The sequence below is a fragment of the Lithobates pipiens genome, unplaced genomic scaffold (genome assembly GCF_037356315.1).
Source record: "Lithobates pipiens isolate NorthernLeopardFrog02 unplaced genomic scaffold, aLitPip1_a1.2 Scaffold_1, whole genome shotgun sequence".
NCBI classification, from domain to species: Eukaryota; Metazoa; Chordata; class Amphibia; order Anura; family Ranidae; genus Lithobates; species Lithobates pipiens.
The window spans coordinates 62,311,575-62,330,212 of record NW_027507685.1 but is presented as its reverse complement, the minus strand read 5'-3'; the positions used below and the strand labels follow the sequence as shown (position 1 = coordinate 62,330,212).

The 18,638-nt window shown below is 42.0% G+C and overlaps 16 non-coding genes across 16 annotated transcripts; 11 read left to right on the top strand and 5 right to left on the bottom strand.

Moving 5' to 3' along the window:
• The first annotated feature begins 2,375 nt into the window (after positions 1 to 2,375).
• TRNAL-CAA (transfer RNA leucine (anticodon CAA)) lies at positions 2,376 to 2,485 on the top strand. Its single transcript has 2 exons — positions 2,376 to 2,413; positions 2,440 to 2,485. It is a non-coding gene; the product is annotated as a tRNA-Leu (tRNA).
• Positions 2,486 to 3,100: 615 nt separating this feature from the next.
• Positions 3,101 to 3,173, bottom strand: TRNAR-UCG (transfer RNA arginine (anticodon UCG)). Its single transcript has one exon. It is a non-coding gene; the product is annotated as a tRNA-Arg (tRNA).
• Positions 3,174 to 3,445: 272 nt separating this feature from the next.
• TRNAL-CAA (transfer RNA leucine (anticodon CAA)) lies at positions 3,446 to 3,555 on the top strand. Its single transcript has 2 exons — positions 3,446 to 3,483; positions 3,510 to 3,555. It is a non-coding gene; the product is annotated as a tRNA-Leu (tRNA).
• A 616-nt stretch (positions 3,556 to 4,171) lies between these two features.
• Positions 4,172 to 4,244, bottom strand: TRNAR-UCG (transfer RNA arginine (anticodon UCG)). Its single transcript has one exon. It is a non-coding gene; the product is annotated as a tRNA-Arg (tRNA).
• Positions 4,245 to 4,516: 272 nt separating this feature from the next.
• TRNAL-CAA (transfer RNA leucine (anticodon CAA)) lies at positions 4,517 to 4,626 on the top strand. The gene is made up of 2 exons: positions 4,517 to 4,554; positions 4,581 to 4,626. It is a non-coding gene; the product is annotated as a tRNA-Leu (tRNA).
• A 616-nt stretch (positions 4,627 to 5,242) lies between these two features.
• On the bottom strand, positions 5,243 to 5,315 carry TRNAR-UCG (transfer RNA arginine (anticodon UCG)). Its single transcript has one exon. It is a non-coding gene; the product is annotated as a tRNA-Arg (tRNA).
• A 999-nt stretch (positions 5,316 to 6,314) lies between these two features.
• TRNAR-UCG (transfer RNA arginine (anticodon UCG)) lies at positions 6,315 to 6,387 on the bottom strand. Its single transcript has one exon. It is a non-coding gene; the product is annotated as a tRNA-Arg (tRNA).
• Positions 6,388 to 6,659: 272 nt separating this feature from the next.
• Positions 6,660 to 6,769, top strand: TRNAL-CAA (transfer RNA leucine (anticodon CAA)). Its single transcript has 2 exons — positions 6,660 to 6,697; positions 6,724 to 6,769. It is a non-coding gene; the product is annotated as a tRNA-Leu (tRNA).
• A 962-nt stretch (positions 6,770 to 7,731) lies between these two features.
• Positions 7,732 to 7,841, top strand: TRNAL-CAA (transfer RNA leucine (anticodon CAA)). The gene is made up of 2 exons: positions 7,732 to 7,769; positions 7,796 to 7,841. It is a non-coding gene; the product is annotated as a tRNA-Leu (tRNA).
• A 962-nt stretch (positions 7,842 to 8,803) lies between these two features.
• Positions 8,804 to 8,913, top strand: TRNAL-CAA (transfer RNA leucine (anticodon CAA)). Its single transcript has 2 exons — positions 8,804 to 8,841; positions 8,868 to 8,913. It is a non-coding gene; the product is annotated as a tRNA-Leu (tRNA).
• Positions 8,914 to 9,875: 962 nt separating this feature from the next.
• On the top strand, positions 9,876 to 9,985 carry TRNAL-CAA (transfer RNA leucine (anticodon CAA)). Its single transcript has 2 exons — positions 9,876 to 9,913; positions 9,940 to 9,985. It is a non-coding gene; the product is annotated as a tRNA-Leu (tRNA).
• Positions 9,986 to 12,018: 2,033 nt separating this feature from the next.
• TRNAL-CAA (transfer RNA leucine (anticodon CAA)) lies at positions 12,019 to 12,128 on the top strand. Its single transcript has 2 exons — positions 12,019 to 12,056; positions 12,083 to 12,128. It is a non-coding gene; the product is annotated as a tRNA-Leu (tRNA).
• A 962-nt stretch (positions 12,129 to 13,090) lies between these two features.
• On the top strand, positions 13,091 to 13,200 carry TRNAL-CAA (transfer RNA leucine (anticodon CAA)). The gene is made up of 2 exons: positions 13,091 to 13,128; positions 13,155 to 13,200. It is a non-coding gene; the product is annotated as a tRNA-Leu (tRNA).
• A 2,033-nt stretch (positions 13,201 to 15,233) lies between these two features.
• TRNAL-CAA (transfer RNA leucine (anticodon CAA)) lies at positions 15,234 to 15,343 on the top strand. The gene is made up of 2 exons: positions 15,234 to 15,271; positions 15,298 to 15,343. It is a non-coding gene; the product is annotated as a tRNA-Leu (tRNA).
• Positions 15,344 to 18,101: 2,758 nt separating this feature from the next.
• Positions 18,102 to 18,174, bottom strand: TRNAR-UCG (transfer RNA arginine (anticodon UCG)). The gene has a single exon. It is a non-coding gene; the product is annotated as a tRNA-Arg (tRNA).
• A 272-nt stretch (positions 18,175 to 18,446) lies between these two features.
• TRNAL-CAA (transfer RNA leucine (anticodon CAA)) lies at positions 18,447 to 18,556 on the top strand. Its single transcript has 2 exons — positions 18,447 to 18,484; positions 18,511 to 18,556. It is a non-coding gene; the product is annotated as a tRNA-Leu (tRNA).
• The last annotated feature ends 82 nt before the right edge of the window (positions 18,557 to 18,638 follow it).

Genomic DNA, 18,638 nt, shown 5'->3' with positions numbered 1-18,638 from the left:
ATGCTACCATGTCACCGACAAAAAAACATGAAAAAAAATCCAAAAACTTTGCACATCCTACATAAAGATCAAATTCTTGAGGAAAATCTGCTAGACCATGCTGTTAAATCTGTCATTTAAAGTGCAACTTTAGTAGAAAAGTAAGTCCTGCTACATCTCTTCCGGTTGTCCCATTTTGCATATATACTCATGTAAAACATTAAAAAATATGGTTCTATACACTTTGAAATCCAGTAATACGCTGTTTCAACCTGCTCTGCACATACTCAGTTGCTCTCCCATTTTAGGCATATTTAAGTTATGACACCAGCCATTTGATGATTTGATAGTTTGGTTGAGAACACAAGCAAATGGGACAGTTATTAATCCCGGGATTCCAGGCATGTAACTGTGTTTTGAAACCCTTTAGGGTCCTTTCACACGGGGCGGATCAGTTCTGATCCGCCCCGTGGATGTCCGTTTGCTCAGCGGGGATCACTCCGCCGATCCCCGCTGAGCAGGGAGATGACAGCTCCGTCTCTGCACACTGCGCAGGGACGGACCTGTCACAGCGCCGCTCTCCCCTATGGGAGATCGGATGACGACGGACCGCAGTGCCCGTCGTCACCCGATCCGATCCGCAGACGGATGGAAAAATAGCTTTTTCCTCCGTCACACTTTTTCGGATCGGAGCGGGTCGGATGTCAGCGGACATGTCACCGCTGACATCCGACGCTCCATAGAGCTCTATGGAGCACCCGTTCAGGTCCGCCTGAAAAACTGACAGGCGGGCCTGAACGGGACGTTAGTGTGAAAGGGGCCTAAATCAATTGGTTTACTTCCACTTTATGATTTACTTCTGTTTGGAGGCTCTGGGCTTCAGCAAATTGGAAGCCTCCAGCAAGAAGCACGTTGTTATGGCTAAAGCAAGAATTTACGAGTGAAGGTCACAGGAAGGAACTGGAAAGCAGCATAGAAAACGACCACGAAGGGACTCGAACCCTCAATCTTCTGATCCGAAGTCAGACGCCTTATCCATTATGCCACGCGGTCTGCCACAAGGACATGATTCTGGTTTGTGGCGCCCGGATCAACCAAACAGTCGAAGATCACCTGGGACAGCTTCTACTTTTTTTGCTCAAGGAGATTTGGTAGAAAGGATCTGAAATGTATGACTTGGTGCAAGGTCATGCTTTAAGAAGTGCATTTGCAAAAGGGCCTAGGTTCAGAGTGTTCATACAGCTCCTTGACAATGGTAATAGATCAATAGAGTACCACGAGTAGATGATATTTCCAGAGGAAGCCATAGCACCTAAATATATCTTGTCAGGATGGCCGAGTGGTCTAAGGCGCCAGACTCAAGAGCTGTTTCTTCACATTGTGTGGGTGTTCTGGTCTCCAAATAGAGGCGTGGGTTCAAATCCCTCTTCTGACAATCTGTTTACACATTTAGCTTGAACTACAATCACCACTCCCGCTGTGTTTTCATGCTACCATGTCACCGACAAAAAAACATGAAAAAAAATCCAAAAACTTTGCACATCCTACATAAAGATCAAATTCTTGAGGAAAATCTGCTAGACCATGCTGTTAAATCTGTCATTTAAAGTGCAACTTTAGTCAGAAAAGTAAGTCCTGCTACATCTCTTCCGGTTGTCCCATTTTGCATATATACTCATGTAAAACATTAAAAAATATGGTTCTATACACTTTGAAATCCAGTAATACGCTGTTTCAACCTGCTCTGCACATACTCAGTTGCTCTCCCATTTTAGGCATATTTAAGTTATGACACCAGCCATTTGATGATTTGATAGTTTGGTTGAGAACACAAGCAAATGGGACAGTTATCAATCCCGGGATTCCATGCATGTAACTGTGTTTTGAAACCCTTAAATCAATTGGTTTACTTCCACTTTATGATTTATTTCTGTTTGGAGGCTCTGGGCTTCAGCAAATTGGAAGCCTCCAGCAAGAAGCACGTTGTTATGGGTAAAGCAAGAATTTACGAGTGAAGGTCACAGGAAGGAACTGGAAAGCAGCATAGAAAACAACCACGAAGGGACTCGAACCCTCAATCTTCTGATCCGAAGTCAGACGCCTTATCCATTAGGCCACGCGGTCTGCCACAAGGACATGATTCTGGTTTGTGGCGCCCGGATCAACCAAACACTCGAAGATCACCTGGGACATCTTCTACTTTTTTTGCTCAAGGAGATTTGGTAGAAAGGATCTGAAATGTATGACTTGGTGCAAGGTCATGCTTTAAGAAGTGCATTTGCAAAAGGGCCTAGGTTCAGAGTGTTCATACAGCTCCTTGACAATGGTAATAGATCAATAGAGTACTACGAGTAGATGATATTTCCAGAGGAAGCCATAGCACCTTAATATATCTTGTCAGGATGGCCGAGTGGTCTAAGGCGCCAGACTCAAGAGCTGTTTCTTCACATTGTGTGGGTGTTCTGGTCTCCAAATGGAGGCGTGGGTTCAAATCCCACTTCTGACAATCTGTTTACACATTTAGCTTGAACTACAATCACCACTCCCGCTGTGTTTTCATGCTACCATGTCACCGACAAAAAAACATAAAAAAAATCCAAAAACTTTGCACATCCTACATAAAGATCAAATTCTTGAGGAAAATCTGCTAGACCATGCTGTTAAATCTCTCATTTAAAGTGCAACTTTAGTCAGAAAAGTAAGTCCTGCTACATCTCTTCCGGTTGTCCCATTTTGCATATATACTCATGTAAAACATTAAAAAATATGTTTCTATACACTTTGAAATCCAGTAATACGCTGTTTCAACCTGCTCTGCACATACTCAGTTGCTCTCCCATTTTAGGCATATTTAAGTTATGACACCAGCCATTTGAAGATTTGATAGTTTGGTTGAGAACACAAGCAAATGGGACAGTTATCAATCCCGGGATTCCAGGCATGTAACTGTGTTTTGAAACCCTTAAATCAATTGGTTTACTTCCACTTTATGATTTACTTCTGTTTGGAGGCTCTGGGCTTCAGCAAATTGGAAGCCTCCAGCAAGAAGCACGTTGTTATGGCTAAAGCAAGAATTTACGAGTGAAGGTCACAGGAGGGAACTGGAAAGCAGCATAGAAAACGACCACGAAGGGACTCGAACCCTCAATCTTCTGATCCGAAGTCAGACGCCTTATCCATTAGGCCACGCGGTCTGCCACAAGGACATGATTCTGGTTTGTGGCGCCCGGATCAACCAAACACTCGAAGATCACCTGGGACATCTTCTACTTTTTTTGCTCAAGGAGATTGGGTAGAAAGGATCTGAAATGTATGACTTGGTGCAAGGTCATGCTTTAAGAAGTGCATTTGCAAAATGGCCTAGGTTCAGAGTGTTTATACAGCTCCTTGACAATGGTAATAGATCAATAGAGTACCACGAGTAGATGATATTTCCAGAGGAAGCCATAGCACCTCAATATATCTTGTCAGGATGGCCGAGTGGTCTAAGGCGCCAGACTCAAGAGCTGTTTCTTCACATTGTGTGGGTGTTCTGGTCTCCAAATGGAGGCGTGGGTTCAAATCCCACTTCTGACAATCTGTTTACACATTTAGCTTGAACTACAATCACCACTCCCGCTGTGTTTTCATGCTACCATGTCACCGACAAAAAAACATGAAAAAAAATCCAAAAACTTTGCACATCCTACATAAAGATCAAATTCTTGAGGAAAATCTGCTAGACCATGCTGTTAAATCTCTCATTTAAAGTGCAACTTTAGTCAGAAAAGTAAGTCCTGCTACATCTCTTCCGGTTGTCCCATTTTGCATATATACTCATGTAAAACATTAAAAAATATGCTTCTATACACTTTGAAATCCAGTAATACGCTGTTTCAACCTGCTCTGCACATACTCAGTTGCTCTCCCATTTTAGGCATATTTAAGTTATGACACCAGCCATTTGATGATTTGATAGTTTGGTTGAGAACACAAGCAAATGGGACAGTTATCAATCCCGGGATTCCAGGCATGTAACTGTGTTTTGAAACCCTTAAATCAATTGGTTTACTTCCACTTTATGATTTACTTCTGTTTGGAGGCTCTGGGCTTCAGCAAATTGGAAGCCTCCAGCAAGAAGCACGTTGTTATGGGTAAAGCAAGAATTTACGAGTGAAGGTCACAGGAAGGAACTGGAAAGCAGCATAGAAAACGACCACGAAGGGACTCGAACCCTCAATCTTCTGATCCGAAGTCAGACGCCTTATCCATTAGGCCACGCGGTCTGCCACAAGGACATGATTCTGGTTTGTGGCGCCCGGATCAACCAAACACTCGAAGATCACCTGGGACATCTTCTACTTTTTTTGCTCAAGGAGATTTGGTAGAAAGGATCTGAAATGTATGACTTGGTGCAAGGTCATGCTTTAAGAAGTGCATTTGCAAAATGGCCTAGGTTCAGAGTGTTCATACAGCTCCTTGACAATGGTAATAGATCAATAGAGTACCACGAGTAGATGATATTTCCAGAGGAAGCCATAGCACCTCAATATATCTTGTCAGGATGGCCGAGTGGTCTAAGGCGCCAGACTCAAGAGCTGTTTCTTCACATTGTGTGGGTGTTCTGGTCTCCAAATGGAGGCGTGGGTTCAAATCCCACTTCTGACAATCTGTTTACACATTTAGCTTGAACTACAATCACCACTCCCGCTGTGTTTTCATGCTACCATGTCACCGACAAAAAAACATGAAAAAAAATCCAAAAACTTTGCACATCCTACATAAAGATCAAATTCTTGAGGAAAATCTGCTAGACCATGCTGTTAAATCTCTCATTTAAAGTGCAACTTTAGTCAGAAAAGTAAGTCCTGCTACATCTCTTCCGGTTGTCCCATTTTGCATATATACTCATGTAAAACATTAAAAAATATGCTTCTATACACTTTGAAATCCAGTAATACGCTGTTTCAACCTGCTCTGCACATACTCAGTTGCTCTCCCATTTTAGGCATATTTAAGTTATGACACCAGCCATTTGATGATTTGATAGTTTGGTTGAGAACACAAGCAAATGGGACAGTTATCAATCCCGGGATTCCAGGCATGTAACTGTGTTTTGAAACCCTTAAATCAATTGGTTTACTTCCACTTTATGATTTACTTCTGTTTGGAGGCTCTGGGCTTCAGCAAATTGGAAGCCTCCAGCAAGAAGCACGTTGTTATGGCTAAAGCAAGAATTTACGAGTGAAGGTCACAGGAAGGAACTGGAAAGCAGCATAGAAAACGACCACGAAGGGACTCGAACCCTCAATCTTCTGATCCGAAGTCAGACGCCTTATCCATTAGGCCACGCGGTCTGCCACAAAGACATGATTCTGGTTTGTGGCGCCCGGATCAACCAAACACTCGAAGATCACCTGGGACATCTTCTACTTTTTTTGCTCAAGGAGATTTGGTAGAAAGGATCTGAAATGTATGACTTGGTGCAAGGTCATGCTTTAAGAAGTGCATTTGCAAAAGGGCCTAGGTTCAGAGTGTTCATACAGCTCCTTGACAATGGTAATAGATCAATAGAGTACTACGAGTAGATGATATTTCCAGAGGAAGCCATAGCACCTCAATATATCTTGTCAGGATGGCCGAGTGGTCTAAGGCGCCAGACTCAAGAGCTGTTTCTTCACATTGTGTGGGTGTTCTGGTCTCCAAATGGAGACGTGGGTTCAAATCCCACTTCTGACAATCTGTTTACACATTTAGCTTGAACTACAATCACCACTCCCGCTGTGTTTTCATGCTACCATGTCACCGACAAAAAAACATGAAAAAAAATCCAAAAACTTTGCACATCCTACATAAAGATCAAATTCTTGAGGAAAATCTGCTAGACCATGCTGTTAAATCTGTCATTTAAAGTGCAACTTTAGTAGAAAAGTAAGTCCTGCTACATCTCTTCCGGTTGTCCCATTTTGCATATATACTCATGTAAAACATTAAAAAATATGGTTCTATACACTTTGAAATCCAGTAATACGCTGTTTCAACCTGCTCTGCACATACTCAGTTGCTCTCCCATTTTGGGGAAATATTTAAGTTATGACACCAGCCATTTGATGATTTGATAGTTTGGTTGAGAACACAAGCAAATGGGACAGTTATCAATCCCGGGATTCCAGGCATGTAACTGTGTTTTGAAACCCTTAAATCAATTGGTTTACTTCCACTTTATGATTTACTTCTGTTTGGAGGCTCTGGGCTTCAGCAAATTGGAAGCCTCCAGCAAGAAGCACGTTGTTATGGGTAAAGCAAGAATTTACGAGTGAAGGTCACAGGAATGAACTGGAAAGCAGCATAGAAAACGACCACGAAGGGACTCGAACCCTCAATCTTCTGATCCGAAGTCAGACGCCTTATCCATTAGGCCACGCGGTCTGCCACAAGGACATGATTCTGGTTTGTGGCGCCCGGATCAACCAAACACTCGAAGATCACCTGGGACATCTTCTACTTTTTTTGCTCAAGGAGATTTGGTAGAAAGGATCTGAAATGTATGACTTGGTGCAAGGTCATGCTTTAAGAAGTGCATTTGCAAAAGGGCCTAGGTTCAGAGTGTTCATACAGCTCCTTGACAATGGTAATAGATCAATAGAGTACTACGAGTAAATGATATTTCCAGAGGAAGCCATAGCACCTCAATATATCTTGTCAGGATGGCCGAGTGGTCTAAGGCGCCAGACTCAAGAGCTGTTTCTTCACATTGTGTGGGTGTTCTGGTCTCCAAATGGAGGCGTGGGTTCAAATCCCACTTCTGACAATCTGTTTACACATTTAGCTTGAACTACAATCACCACTCCCGCTGTGTTTTCATGCTACCATGTCACCGACAAAAAAACATGAAAAAAAATCCAAAAACTTTGCACATCCTACATAAAGATCAAATTCTTGAGGAAAATCTGCTAGACCATGCTGTTAAATCTGTCATTTAAAGTGCAACTTTAGTAGAAAAGTAAGTCCTGCTACATCTCTTCCGGTTGTCCCATTTTGCATATATACTCATGTAAAACATTAAAAAATATGGTTCTATACACTTTGAAATCCAGTAATACGCTGTTTCAACCTGCTCTGCACATACTCAGTTGCTCTCCCATTTTGGGGAAATATTTAAGTTATGACACCAGCCATTTGATGATTTGATAGTTTGGTTGAGAACACAAGCAAATGGGACAGTTATCAATCCCGGGATTCCATGCATGTAACTGTGTTTTGAAACCCTTAAATCAATTGGTTTACTTCCACTTTATGATTTACTTCTGTTTGGAGGCTCTGGGCTTCAGCAAATTGGAAGCCTCCAGCAAGAAGCACGTTGTTATGGCTAAAGCAAGAATTTACGAGTGAAGGTCACAGGAAGGAACTGGAAAGCAGCATAGAAAACAACCACGAAGGGACTCGAACCTTCAATCTTCGGATCCGAAGTCAGACGCCTTATCCATTAGGCCACGCGGTCTGCCACAAGGACATGATTCTGGTTTGTGGCGCCCGGATCAACCAAACACTCGAAGATCACCTGGGACATCTTCTACTTTTTTTGCTCAAGGAGATTTGGTAGAAAGGATCTGAAATGTATGACTTGGTGCAAGGTCATGCTTTAAGAAGTGCATTTGCAAAAGGGCCTAGGTTCAGAGTGTTCATACAGCTCCTTGACAATGGTAATAGATCAATAGGGTACTACGAGTAGATGATATTTCCAGAGGAAGCCATAGCACCTCAATATATCTTGTCAGGATGGCCGAGTGGTCTAAGGCGCCAGACTCAAGAGCTGTTTCTTCACATTGTGTGGGTGTTCTGGTCTCCAAATGGAGGCGTGGGTTCAAATCCCACTTCTGACAATCTGTTTACACATTTAGCTTGAACTACAATCACCACTCCCGCTGTGTTTTCATGCTACCATGTCACCGACAAAAAAACATGAAAAAAAATCCCAAAACTTTGCACATCCTACATAAAGATCAAATTCTTGAGGAAAATCTGCTAGACCATGCTGTTAAATCTGTCATTTAAAGTGCAACTTTAGTCAGAAAAGTAAGTCCTGCTACATCTCTTCCCGGTTGTCCCATTTTGCATATATACTCATGTAAAACATTAAAAAATATGCTTCTATACACTTTGAAATCCAGTAATACGCTGTTTCAACCTGTTCTGCACATACTCAGTTGCTCTCCCATTTTAGGCATATTTAAGTTATGACACCAGCCATTTGATGATTTGATAGTTTGGTTGAGAACACAAGCAAATGGGACAGTTATCAATCCCGGGATTCCATGCATGTAACTGTGTTTTGAAACCCTTAAATCAATTGGTTTACTTCCACTTTATGATTTACTTCTGTTTGGAGGCTCTGGGCTTCAGCAAATTGGAAGCCTCTAGCAAGAAGCACGTTGTTATGGCTAAAGCAAGAATTTACGAGTGAAGGTCACAGGAAGGAACTGGAAAGCAGCATAGAAAACGACCACAAAGGGACTCGAACCCTCAATCTTCTGATCCGAAGTCAGACGCCTTATCCATTAGGCCACGCGGTCTGACACAAAGACATGATTCTGGTTTGTGGCGCCCGGATCAACCAAACACTCGAAGATCACCTGGGACATCTTCTACTTTTTTTGCTCAAGGAGATTTGGTAGAAAGGATCTGAAATGTATGACTTGGTGCAAGGTCATGCTTTAAGAAGTGCATTTGCAAAATGGCGTAGGTTCAGAGTGTTCATACAGCTCCTTGACAATGGTAATAGATCAATAGAGTACCACGAGTAGATGATATTTCAAGAGGAAGCCATAGCACCTCAATATATCTTGTCAGGATGGCCGAGTGGTCTAAGGCGCCAGACTCAAGAGCTGTTTCTTCACATTGTGTGGGTGTTCTGGTCTCCAAATGGAGGCGTGGGTTCAAATCCCACTTCTGACAATCTGTTTACACATTTAGCTTGAACTACAATCACCACTCCCGCTGTGTTTTCATGCTACCATGTCACCGACAAAAAAACATGAAAAAAAATCCAAAAACTTTGCACATCCTACATAAAGATCAAATTCTTGAGGAAAATCTGCTAGACCATGCTGTTAAATCTGTCATTTAAAGTGCAACTTTAGTAGAAAAGTAAGTCCTGCTACATCTCGTCCGGTTGTCCCATTTTGCATATATACTCATGTAAAACATTAAAAAATATGGTTCTATACACTTTGAAATCCAGTAATACGCTGTTTCAACCTGCTCTGCACATACTCAGTTGCTCTCCCATTTTGGGGAAATATTTAAGTTATGACACCAGCCATTTGATGATTTGATAGTTTGGTTGAGAACACAAGCAAATGGGACAGTTATCAATCCCGGGATTCCATGCATGTAACTGTGTTTTGAAACCCTTAAATCAATTGGTTTACTTCCACTTTATGATTTACTTCTGTTTGGAGGCTCTGGGCTTCAGCAAATTGGAAGCCTCCAGCAAGAAGCACGTTGTTATGGCTAAAGCAAGAATTTACGAGTGAAGGTCACAGGAAGGAACTGGAAAGCAGCATAGAAAACAACCACGAAGGGACTCGAACCTTCAATCTTCGGATCCGAAGTCAGACGCCTTATCCATTAGGCCACGCGGTCTGCCACAAGGACATGATTCTGGTTTGTGGCGCCCGGATCAACCAAACACTCGAAGATCACCTGGGACATCTTCTACTTTTTTTGCTCAAGGAGATTTGGTAGAAAGGATCTGAAATGTATGACTTGGTGCAAGGTCATGCTTTAAGAAGTGCATTTGCAAAAGGGCCTAGGTTCAGAGTGTTCATACAGCTCCTTGACAATGGTAATAGATCAATAGGGTACTACGAGTAGATGATATTTCCAGAGGAAGCCATAGCACCTCAATATATCTTGTCAGGATGGCCGAGTGGTCTAAGGCGCCAGACTCAAGAGCTGTTTCTTCACATTGTGTGGGTGTTCTGGTCTCCAAATGGAGGCGTGGGTTCAAATCCCACTTCTGACAATCTGTTTACACATTTAGCTTGAACTACAATCACCACTCCCGCTGTGTTTTCATGCTACCATGTCACCGACAAAAAAACATGAAAAAAAATCCAAAAACTTTGCACATCCTACATAAAGATCAAATTCTTGAGGAAAATCTGCTAGACCATGCTGTTAAATCTCTCATTTAAAGTGCAACTTTAGTCAGAAAAGTAAGTCCTGCTACATCTCTTCCGGTTGTCCCATTTTGCATATATACTCATGTAAAACATTAAAAAATATGCTTCTATACACTTTGAAATCCAGTAATACGCTGTTTCAACCTGCTCTGCACATACTCAGTTGCTCTCCCATTTTAGGCATATTTAAGTTATGACACCAGCCATTTGATGATTTGATAGTTTGGTTGAGAACACAAGCAAATGGGACAGTTATCAATCCCGGGATTCCAGGCATGTAACTGTGTTTTGAAACCCTTAAATCAATTGGTTTACTTCCACTTTATGATTTACTTCTGTTTGGAGGCTCTGGGCTTCAGCAAATTGGAAGCCTCCAGCAAGAAGCACGTTGTTATGGGTAAAGCAAGAATTTACGAGTGAAGGTCACAGGAAGGAACTGGAAAGCAGCATAGAAAACGACCACGAAGGGACTCGAACCCTCAATCTTCTGATCTGAAGTCAGACGCCTTATCCATTAGGCCACGCGGTCTGCCACAAGGACATGATTCTGGTTTGTGGCGCCCGGATCAACCAAACACTCGAAGATCACCTGGGACATCTTCTACTTTTTTTGCTCAAGGAGATTTGGTAGAAAGGATCTGAAATGTATGACTTGGTGCAAGGTCATGCTTTAAGAAGTGCATTTGCAAAATGGCCTAGGTTCAGAGTGTTCATACAGCTCCTTGACAATGGTAATAGATCAATAGAGTACCACGAGTAGATGATATTTCCAGAGGAAGCCATAGCACCTCAATATATGTTGTCAGGATGGCCGAGTGGTCTAAGGCGCCAGACTCAAGAGCTGTTTCTTCACATTGTGTGGGTGTTCTGGTCTCCAAATGGAGGCATGGGTTCAAATCCCACTTCTGACAATCTGTTTACACATTTAGCTTGAACTACAATCACCACTCCCGCTGTGTTTTCATGCTACCATGTCACCGACAAAAAAACATGAAAAAAAATCCCAAAACTTTGCACATCCTACATAAAGATCAAATTCTTGAGGAAAATCTGCTAGACCATGCTGTTAAATCTGTCATTTAAAGTGCAACTTTAGTCAGAAAAGTAAGTCCTGCTACATCTCTTCCCGGTTGTCCCATTTTGCATATATACTCATGTAAAACATTAAAAAATATGCTTCTATACACTTTGAAATCCAGTAATACGCTGTTTCAACCTGTTCTGCACATACTCAGTTGCTCTCCCATTTTAGGCATATTTAAGTTATGACACCAGCCATTTGATGATTTGATAGTTTGGTTGAGAACACAAGCAAATGGGACAGTTATCAATCCCGGGATTCCATGCATGTAACTGTGTTTTGAAACCCTTAAATCAATTGGTTTACTTCCACTTTATGATTTACTTCTGTTTGGAGGCTCTGGGCTTCAGCAAATTGGAAGCCTCCAGCAAGAAGCACGTTGTTATGGGTAAAGCAAGAATTTACGAGTGAAGGTCACAGGAAGGAACTGGAAAGCAGCATAGAAAACGACCACAAAGGGACTCGAACCCTCAATCTTCTGATCCGAAGTCAGACGCCTTATCCATTAGGCCACGCGGTCTGCCACAAAGACATGATTCTGGTTTGTGGCGCCCGGATCAACCAAACACTCGAAGATCACCTGGGACATCTTCTACTTTTTTTGCTCAAGGAGATTTGGTAGAAAGGATCTGAAATGTATGACTTGGTGCAAGGTCATGCTTTAAGAAGTGCATTTGCAAAATGGCGTAGGTTCAGAGTGTTCATACAGCTCCTTGACAATGGTAATAGATCAATAGAGTACCACGAGTAGATGATATTTCAAGAGGAAGCCATAGCACCTCAATATATCTTGTCAGGATGGCCGAGTGGTCTAAGGCGCCAGACTCAAGAGCTGTTTCTTCACATTGTGTGGGTGTTCTGGTCTCCAAATGGAGGCGTGGGTTCAAATCCCACTTCTGACAATCTGTTTACACATTTAGCTTGAACTACAATCACCACTCCCGCTGTGTTTTCATGCTACCATGTCACCGACAAAAAAACATGAAAAAAAATCCAAAAACTTTGCACATCCTACATAAAGATCAAATTCTTGAGGAAAATCTGCTAGACCATGCTGTTAAATCTGTCATTTAAAGTGCAACTTTAGTAGAAAAGTAAGTCCTGCTACATCTCGTCCGGTTGTCCCATTTTGCATATATACTCATGTAAAACATTAAAAAATATGGTTCTATACACTTTGAAATCCAGTAATACGCTGTTTCAACCTGCTCTGCACATACTCAGTTGCTCTCCCATTTTGGGGAAATATTTAAGTTATGACACCAGCCATTTGATGATTTGATAGTTTGGTTGAGAACACAAGCAAATGGGACAGTTATCAATCCCGGGATTCCATGCATGTAACTGTGTTTTGAAACCCTTAAATCAATTGGTTTACTTCCACTTTATGATTTACTTCTGTTTGGAGGCTCTGGGCTTCAGCAAATTGGAAGCCTCCAGCAAGAAGCACGTTGTTATGGCTAAAGCAAGAATTTACGAGTGAAGGTCACAGGAAGGAACTGGAAAGCAGCATAGAAAACAACCACGAAGGGACTCGAACCTTCAATCTTCGGATCCGAAGTCAGACGCCTTATCCATTAGGCCACGCGGTCTGCCACAAGGACATGATTCTGGTTTGTGGCGCCCGGATCAACCAAACACTCGAAGATCACCTGGGACATCTTCTACTTTTTTTGCTCAAGGAGATTTGGTAGAAAGGATCTGAAATGTATGACTTGGTGCAAGGTCATGCTTTAAGAAGTGCATTTGCAAAAGGGCCTAGGTTCAGAGTGTTCATACAGCTCCTTGACAATGGTAATAGATCAATAGGGTACTACGAGTAGATGATATTTCCAGAGGAAGCCATAGCACCTCAATATATCTTGTCAGGATGGCCGAGTGGTCTAAGGCGCCAGACTCAAGAGCTGTTTCTTCACATTGTGTGGGTGTTCTGGTCTCCAAATGGAGGCGTGGGTTCAAATCCCACTTCTGACAATCTGTTTACACATTTAGCTTGAACTACAATCACCACTCCCGCTGTGTTTTCATGCTACCATGTCACCGACAAAAAAACATGAAAAAAAATCCAAAAACTTTGCACATCCTACATAAAGATCAAATTCTTGAGGAAAATCTGCTAGACCATGCTGTTAAATCTCTCATTTAAAGTGCAACTTTAGTCAGAAAAGTAAGTCCTGCTACATCTCTTCCGGTTGTCCCATTTTGCATATATACTCATGTAAAACATTAAAAAATATGCTTCTATACACTTTGAAATCCAGTAATACGCTGTTTCAACCTGCTCTGCACATACTCAGTTGCTCTCCCATTTTAGGCATATTTAAGTTATGACACCAGCCATTTGATGATTTGATAGTTTGGTTGAGAACACAAGCAAATGGGACAGTTATCAATCCCGGGATTCCAGGCATGTAACTGTGTTTTGAAACCCTTAAATCAATTGGTTTACTTCCACTTTATGATTTACTTCTGTTTGGAGGCTCTGAGCTTCAGCAAATTGGAAGCCTCCAGCAAGAAGCACGTTGTTATGGGTAAAGCAAGAATTTACGAGTGAAGGTCACAGGAAGGAACTGGAAAGCAGCATAGAAAACAACCACGAAGGGACTCGAACCCTCAATCTTCTGATCCGAAGTCAGTCGCCTTATCCATTAGGCCACGCGGTCTGCCACAAGGACATGATTCTGGTTTGTGGCGCCCGGATCAACCAAACACTCGAAGATCACCTGGGACATCTTCTACTTTTTTTGCTCAAGGAGATTTGGTAGAAAGGATCTGAAATGTATGACTTGGTGCAAGGTCATGCTTTAAGAAGTGCATTTGCAAAATGGCCTAGGTTCAGAGTGTTCATACAGCTCCTTGACAATGGTAATAGATCAATAGAGTACCACGAGTAGATGATATTTCCAGAGGAAGCCATAGCACCTCAATATATCTTGTCAGGATGGCCGAGTGGTCTAAGGCGCCAGACTCAAGAGCTGTTTCTTCACATTGTGTGGGTGTTCTGGTCTCCAAATGGAGGCATGGGTTCAAATCCCACTTCTGACAATCTGTTTACACATTTAGCTTGAACTACAATCACCACTCCCGCTGTGTTTTCATGCTACCATGTCACCGACAAAAAAACATGAAAAAAAATCCAAAAACTTTGCACATCCTACATAAAGATCAAATTCTTGAGGAAAATCTGCTAGACCATGCTGTTAAATCTGTCATTTAAAGTGCAACTTTAGTAGAAAAGTAAGTCCTGCTACATCTCTTCCGGTTGTCCCATTTTGCATATATACTCATGTAAAACATTAAAAAATATGGTTCTATACACTTTGAAATCCAGTAATACGCTGTTTCAACCTGCTCTGCACATACTCAGTTGCTCTCCCATTTTGGGGAAATATTTAAGTTATGACACCAGCCATTTGATGATTTGATAGTTTGGTTGAGAACACAAGCAAATGGGACAGTTATCAATCCCGGGATTCCATGCATGTAACTGTGTTTTGAAACCCTTAAATCAATTGGTTTACTTCCACTTTATGATTTACTTCTGTTTGGAGGCTCTGGGCTTCAGGAAATTGGAAGCCTCCAGCAAGAAGCACGTTGTTATGGCTAAAGCAAGAATTTACGAGTGAAGGTCACAGGAAGGAACTGGAAAGCAGCATAGAAAACAACCACGAAGGGACTCGAACCTTCAATCTTCGGATCCGAAGTCAGACGCCTTATCCAATAGGCCACGCGGTCTGCCACAAGGACATGATTCTGGTTTGTGGCGCCCGGATCAACCAAACACTCGAAGATCACCTGGGACATCTTCTACTTTTTTTGCTCAAGGAGATTTGGTAGAAAGGATCTGAAATGTATGACTTGGTGCAAGGTCATGCTTTAAGAAGTGCATTTGCAAAAGGGCCTAGGTTCAGAGTGTTCATACAGCTCCTTGACAATGGTAATAGATCAATAGAGTACCACGAGTAGATGATATTTCCAGAGGAAGCCAAAGGACCTCAATGTATCTTGTCAGGATGGCCGAGTGGTCTAAGGCGCCAGACTCAAGGGCTGTTTCTTCACATTGTGTGGGTGTTCTGGTCTCCAAATGGAGGCGTGGGTTCAAATCCCACTTCTGACAATCTGTTTACACATTTAGCTTGAACTACAATCACCACTCCCGCTGTGTTTTCATGCTACCATGTCACCGACAAAAAAACATGAAAAAAAATCCCAAAACTTTGCACATCCTACATAAAGATCAAATTCTTGAGGAAAATCTGCTAGACCATGCTGTTAAATCTGTCATTTAAAGTGCAACTTTAGTCAGAAAAGTAAGTCCTGCTACATCTCTTCCGGTTGTCCCATTTTGCATATATACTCATGTAAAACATTAAAAAATATGCTTCTATACACTTTGAAATCCAGTAATACGCTGTTTCAACCTGCTCTGCACATACTCAGTTGCTCTCCCATTTTAGGCATATTTAAGTTATGACACCAGCCATTTGATGATTTGATAGTTTGGTTGAGAACACAAGCAAATGGGACAGTTATCAATCCCGGGATTCCATGCATGTAACTGTGTTTTGAAACCCTTAAATCAATTGGTTTACTTCCACTTTATGATTTACTTCTGTTTGGAGGCTCTGGGCTTCAGCAAATTGGAAGCCTCCAGCAAGAAGCACGTTGTTATGGGTAAAGCAAGAATTTACGAGTGAAGGTCACGGGAAGGAAGTGGAAAGCAGCATAGAAAACAACCACGAAGGGACTCGAACCCTCAATCTTCAGATCCAAAGTCAGACGCCTTATCCATTAGGCCACGCGGTCTGCCACAAGGACATGGTTCTGGTTTGTGGCGCCCGGATCAACCAAACACTCGAAGATCACCTGGGACATCTTCTACTTTTTTTGCTCAAGGAGATTTGGTAGAAAGGATCTGAAATGTATGACTTGGTGCAAGGTCATGCTTTAAGAAGTGCATTTGCAAAAGGGCCTAGGTTCAGAGTGTTCATACAGCTCCTTGACAATGGTAATAGATCAATAGAGTACCACGAGTAGATAATATTTCCAGAGGAAGCCATAGCACCTCAATATATCTTGTCAGGATGGCTGAGTGGTCTAAGGCGCCAGACTCAAGAGCTGTTTCTTCACATTGTGTGGGTGTTCTGGTCTCCAAATGGAGGCGTGGGTTCAAATCCCACTTCTGACAATCTGTTTACACATTTAGCTTGAACTACAATCACCACTCCCACTGTGTTTTCATGCTACCATGTCACCGACAAAAAAACATGAAAAAAAATCCAAAAACTTTGCACATCCTACATAAAGATCAAATTCTTGAGGAAAATCTGCTAGACCATGCTGTTAAATCTGTCATTTAAAGTGCAACTTTAGTCAGAAAAGTAAGTCCTGCTACATCTCTTCCGGTTGTCCCATTTTGCATATATACTCATGTAAAACATTAAAAAATATGCTTCTATACACTTTGAAATCCAGTAAAACGCTGTTTCAACCTGCTCTGCACATACTCAGTTGCTCTCCCATTTTAGGCATATTTAAGTTATGACACCAGCCATTTGATGATTTGATAGTTTGGTTGAGAACACAAGCAAATGGGACAGTTATCAATCCCGGGATTCCAGGCATGTAACTGTGTTTTGAAACCCTTAAATCAATTGGTTTACTTCCACTTTATGATTTACTTCTGTTTGGAGGCTCTGGGCTTCAGCAAATTGGAAGCCTCCAGCAAGAAGCACGTTGTTATGGGTAAAGCAAGAATTTACGAGTGAAGGTCACGGGAAGGAAGTGGAAAGCAGCATAGAAAACAACCACGAAGGGACTCGAACCCTCAATCTTCAGATCCAAAGTCAGACGCCTTATCCATTAGGCCACGTGGTCTGCCACAAGGACATGGTTCTGGTTTGTGGCGCCCGGATCAACCAAACACTCGAAGATCACCTGGGACATCTTCTACTTTTTTTGCTCAAGGAGATTTGGTAGAAAGGATCTGAAATGTATGACTTGGTGCAAGGTCATGCTTTAAGAAGTGCATTTGCAAAAGGGCCTAGGTTCAGAGTGTTCATACAGCTCCTTGACAATGGTAATAGATCAATAGAGTACCACGAGTAGATGATATTTCCAGAGGAAGCCATAGCACCTCAATATATCTTGTCAGGATGGCTGATTGGTCTAAGGCGCCAGACTCAAGAGCTGTTTCTTCACATTGTGTGGGTGTTCTGGTCTCCAAATGGAGGCGTGGGTTCAAATCCCACTTCTGACAATCTGTTTACACATTTAGCTTGAACTACAATCACCACTCCCGCTGTGTTTTCATGCTACCATGTCACCAACAAAAAAACATGAAAAAAAATCCAAAAACTTTGCACATCCTACATAAAGATCAAATTCTTGAGGAAAATCTGCTAGACCATGCTGTTAAATCTGTCATTTAAAGTACAACTTTAGTCAGAAAAGTAAGTCCTGCTACATCTCTTCCGGTTGTCCCATTTTGCATATATACTCATGTAAAACATAAAAAAATATGGTTCTATACACTTTGAAATCCAGTAATACGCTGTTTCAACCTGCTCTGCACATACTCAGTTGCTCTCCCATTTTAGGCATATTTAAGTTATGACACCAGCCATTTGATGATTTGATAGTTTGGTTGAGAACACAAGCAAATGGGACAGTTATCAATCCCGGGATTCCAGGCATGTAACTGTGTTTTGAAACCCTTAAATCAATTGGTTTACTTCCACTTTATGATTTACTTCTGTTTGGAGGCTCTGGGCTTCAGCAAATTGGAAGCCTCCAGCAAGAAGCACGTTGTTATGGGTAAAGCAAGAATTTACGAGTGAAGGTCACAGGAAGGAAGTGGAAAGCAGCATAGAAAACGACCACGAAGGGACTCGAACCCTCAATCTTCTGATCCGAAGTCAGACGCCTTATCCATTAGGCCACGCGGTCTGCCAAAAGGACATGATTCTGGTTTGTGGCGCCCGGATCAACCAAACACTCGAAGATCACCTGGGACATCTTCTACTTTTTTTGCTCAAGGAGATTGGGTAGAAAGGATCTGAAATGTATGACTTGGTGCAAGGTCATGCTTTAAGAAGTGCATTTGCAAAATGGCCTAGGTTCAGAGTGTTCATACAGCTCCTTGACAATGGTAATAGATCAATAGAGTACCACGAGTAGATGATATTTCCAGAGGAAGCCATAGCACCTCAATATATCTTGTCAGGATGGCCGAGTGGTCTAAGGCGCCAGACTCAAGAGCTGTTTCTTCACATTCTGTGGGTGTTCTGGTCTCCAAATGGAGGCGTGGGTTCAAATCCCACTTCTGACAATCTGTTTACATATTTAGCTTGAACTACAATCACCACTCCCGCTGTGTTTTCATGCTACCATGTCACCGACAAAAAAACATG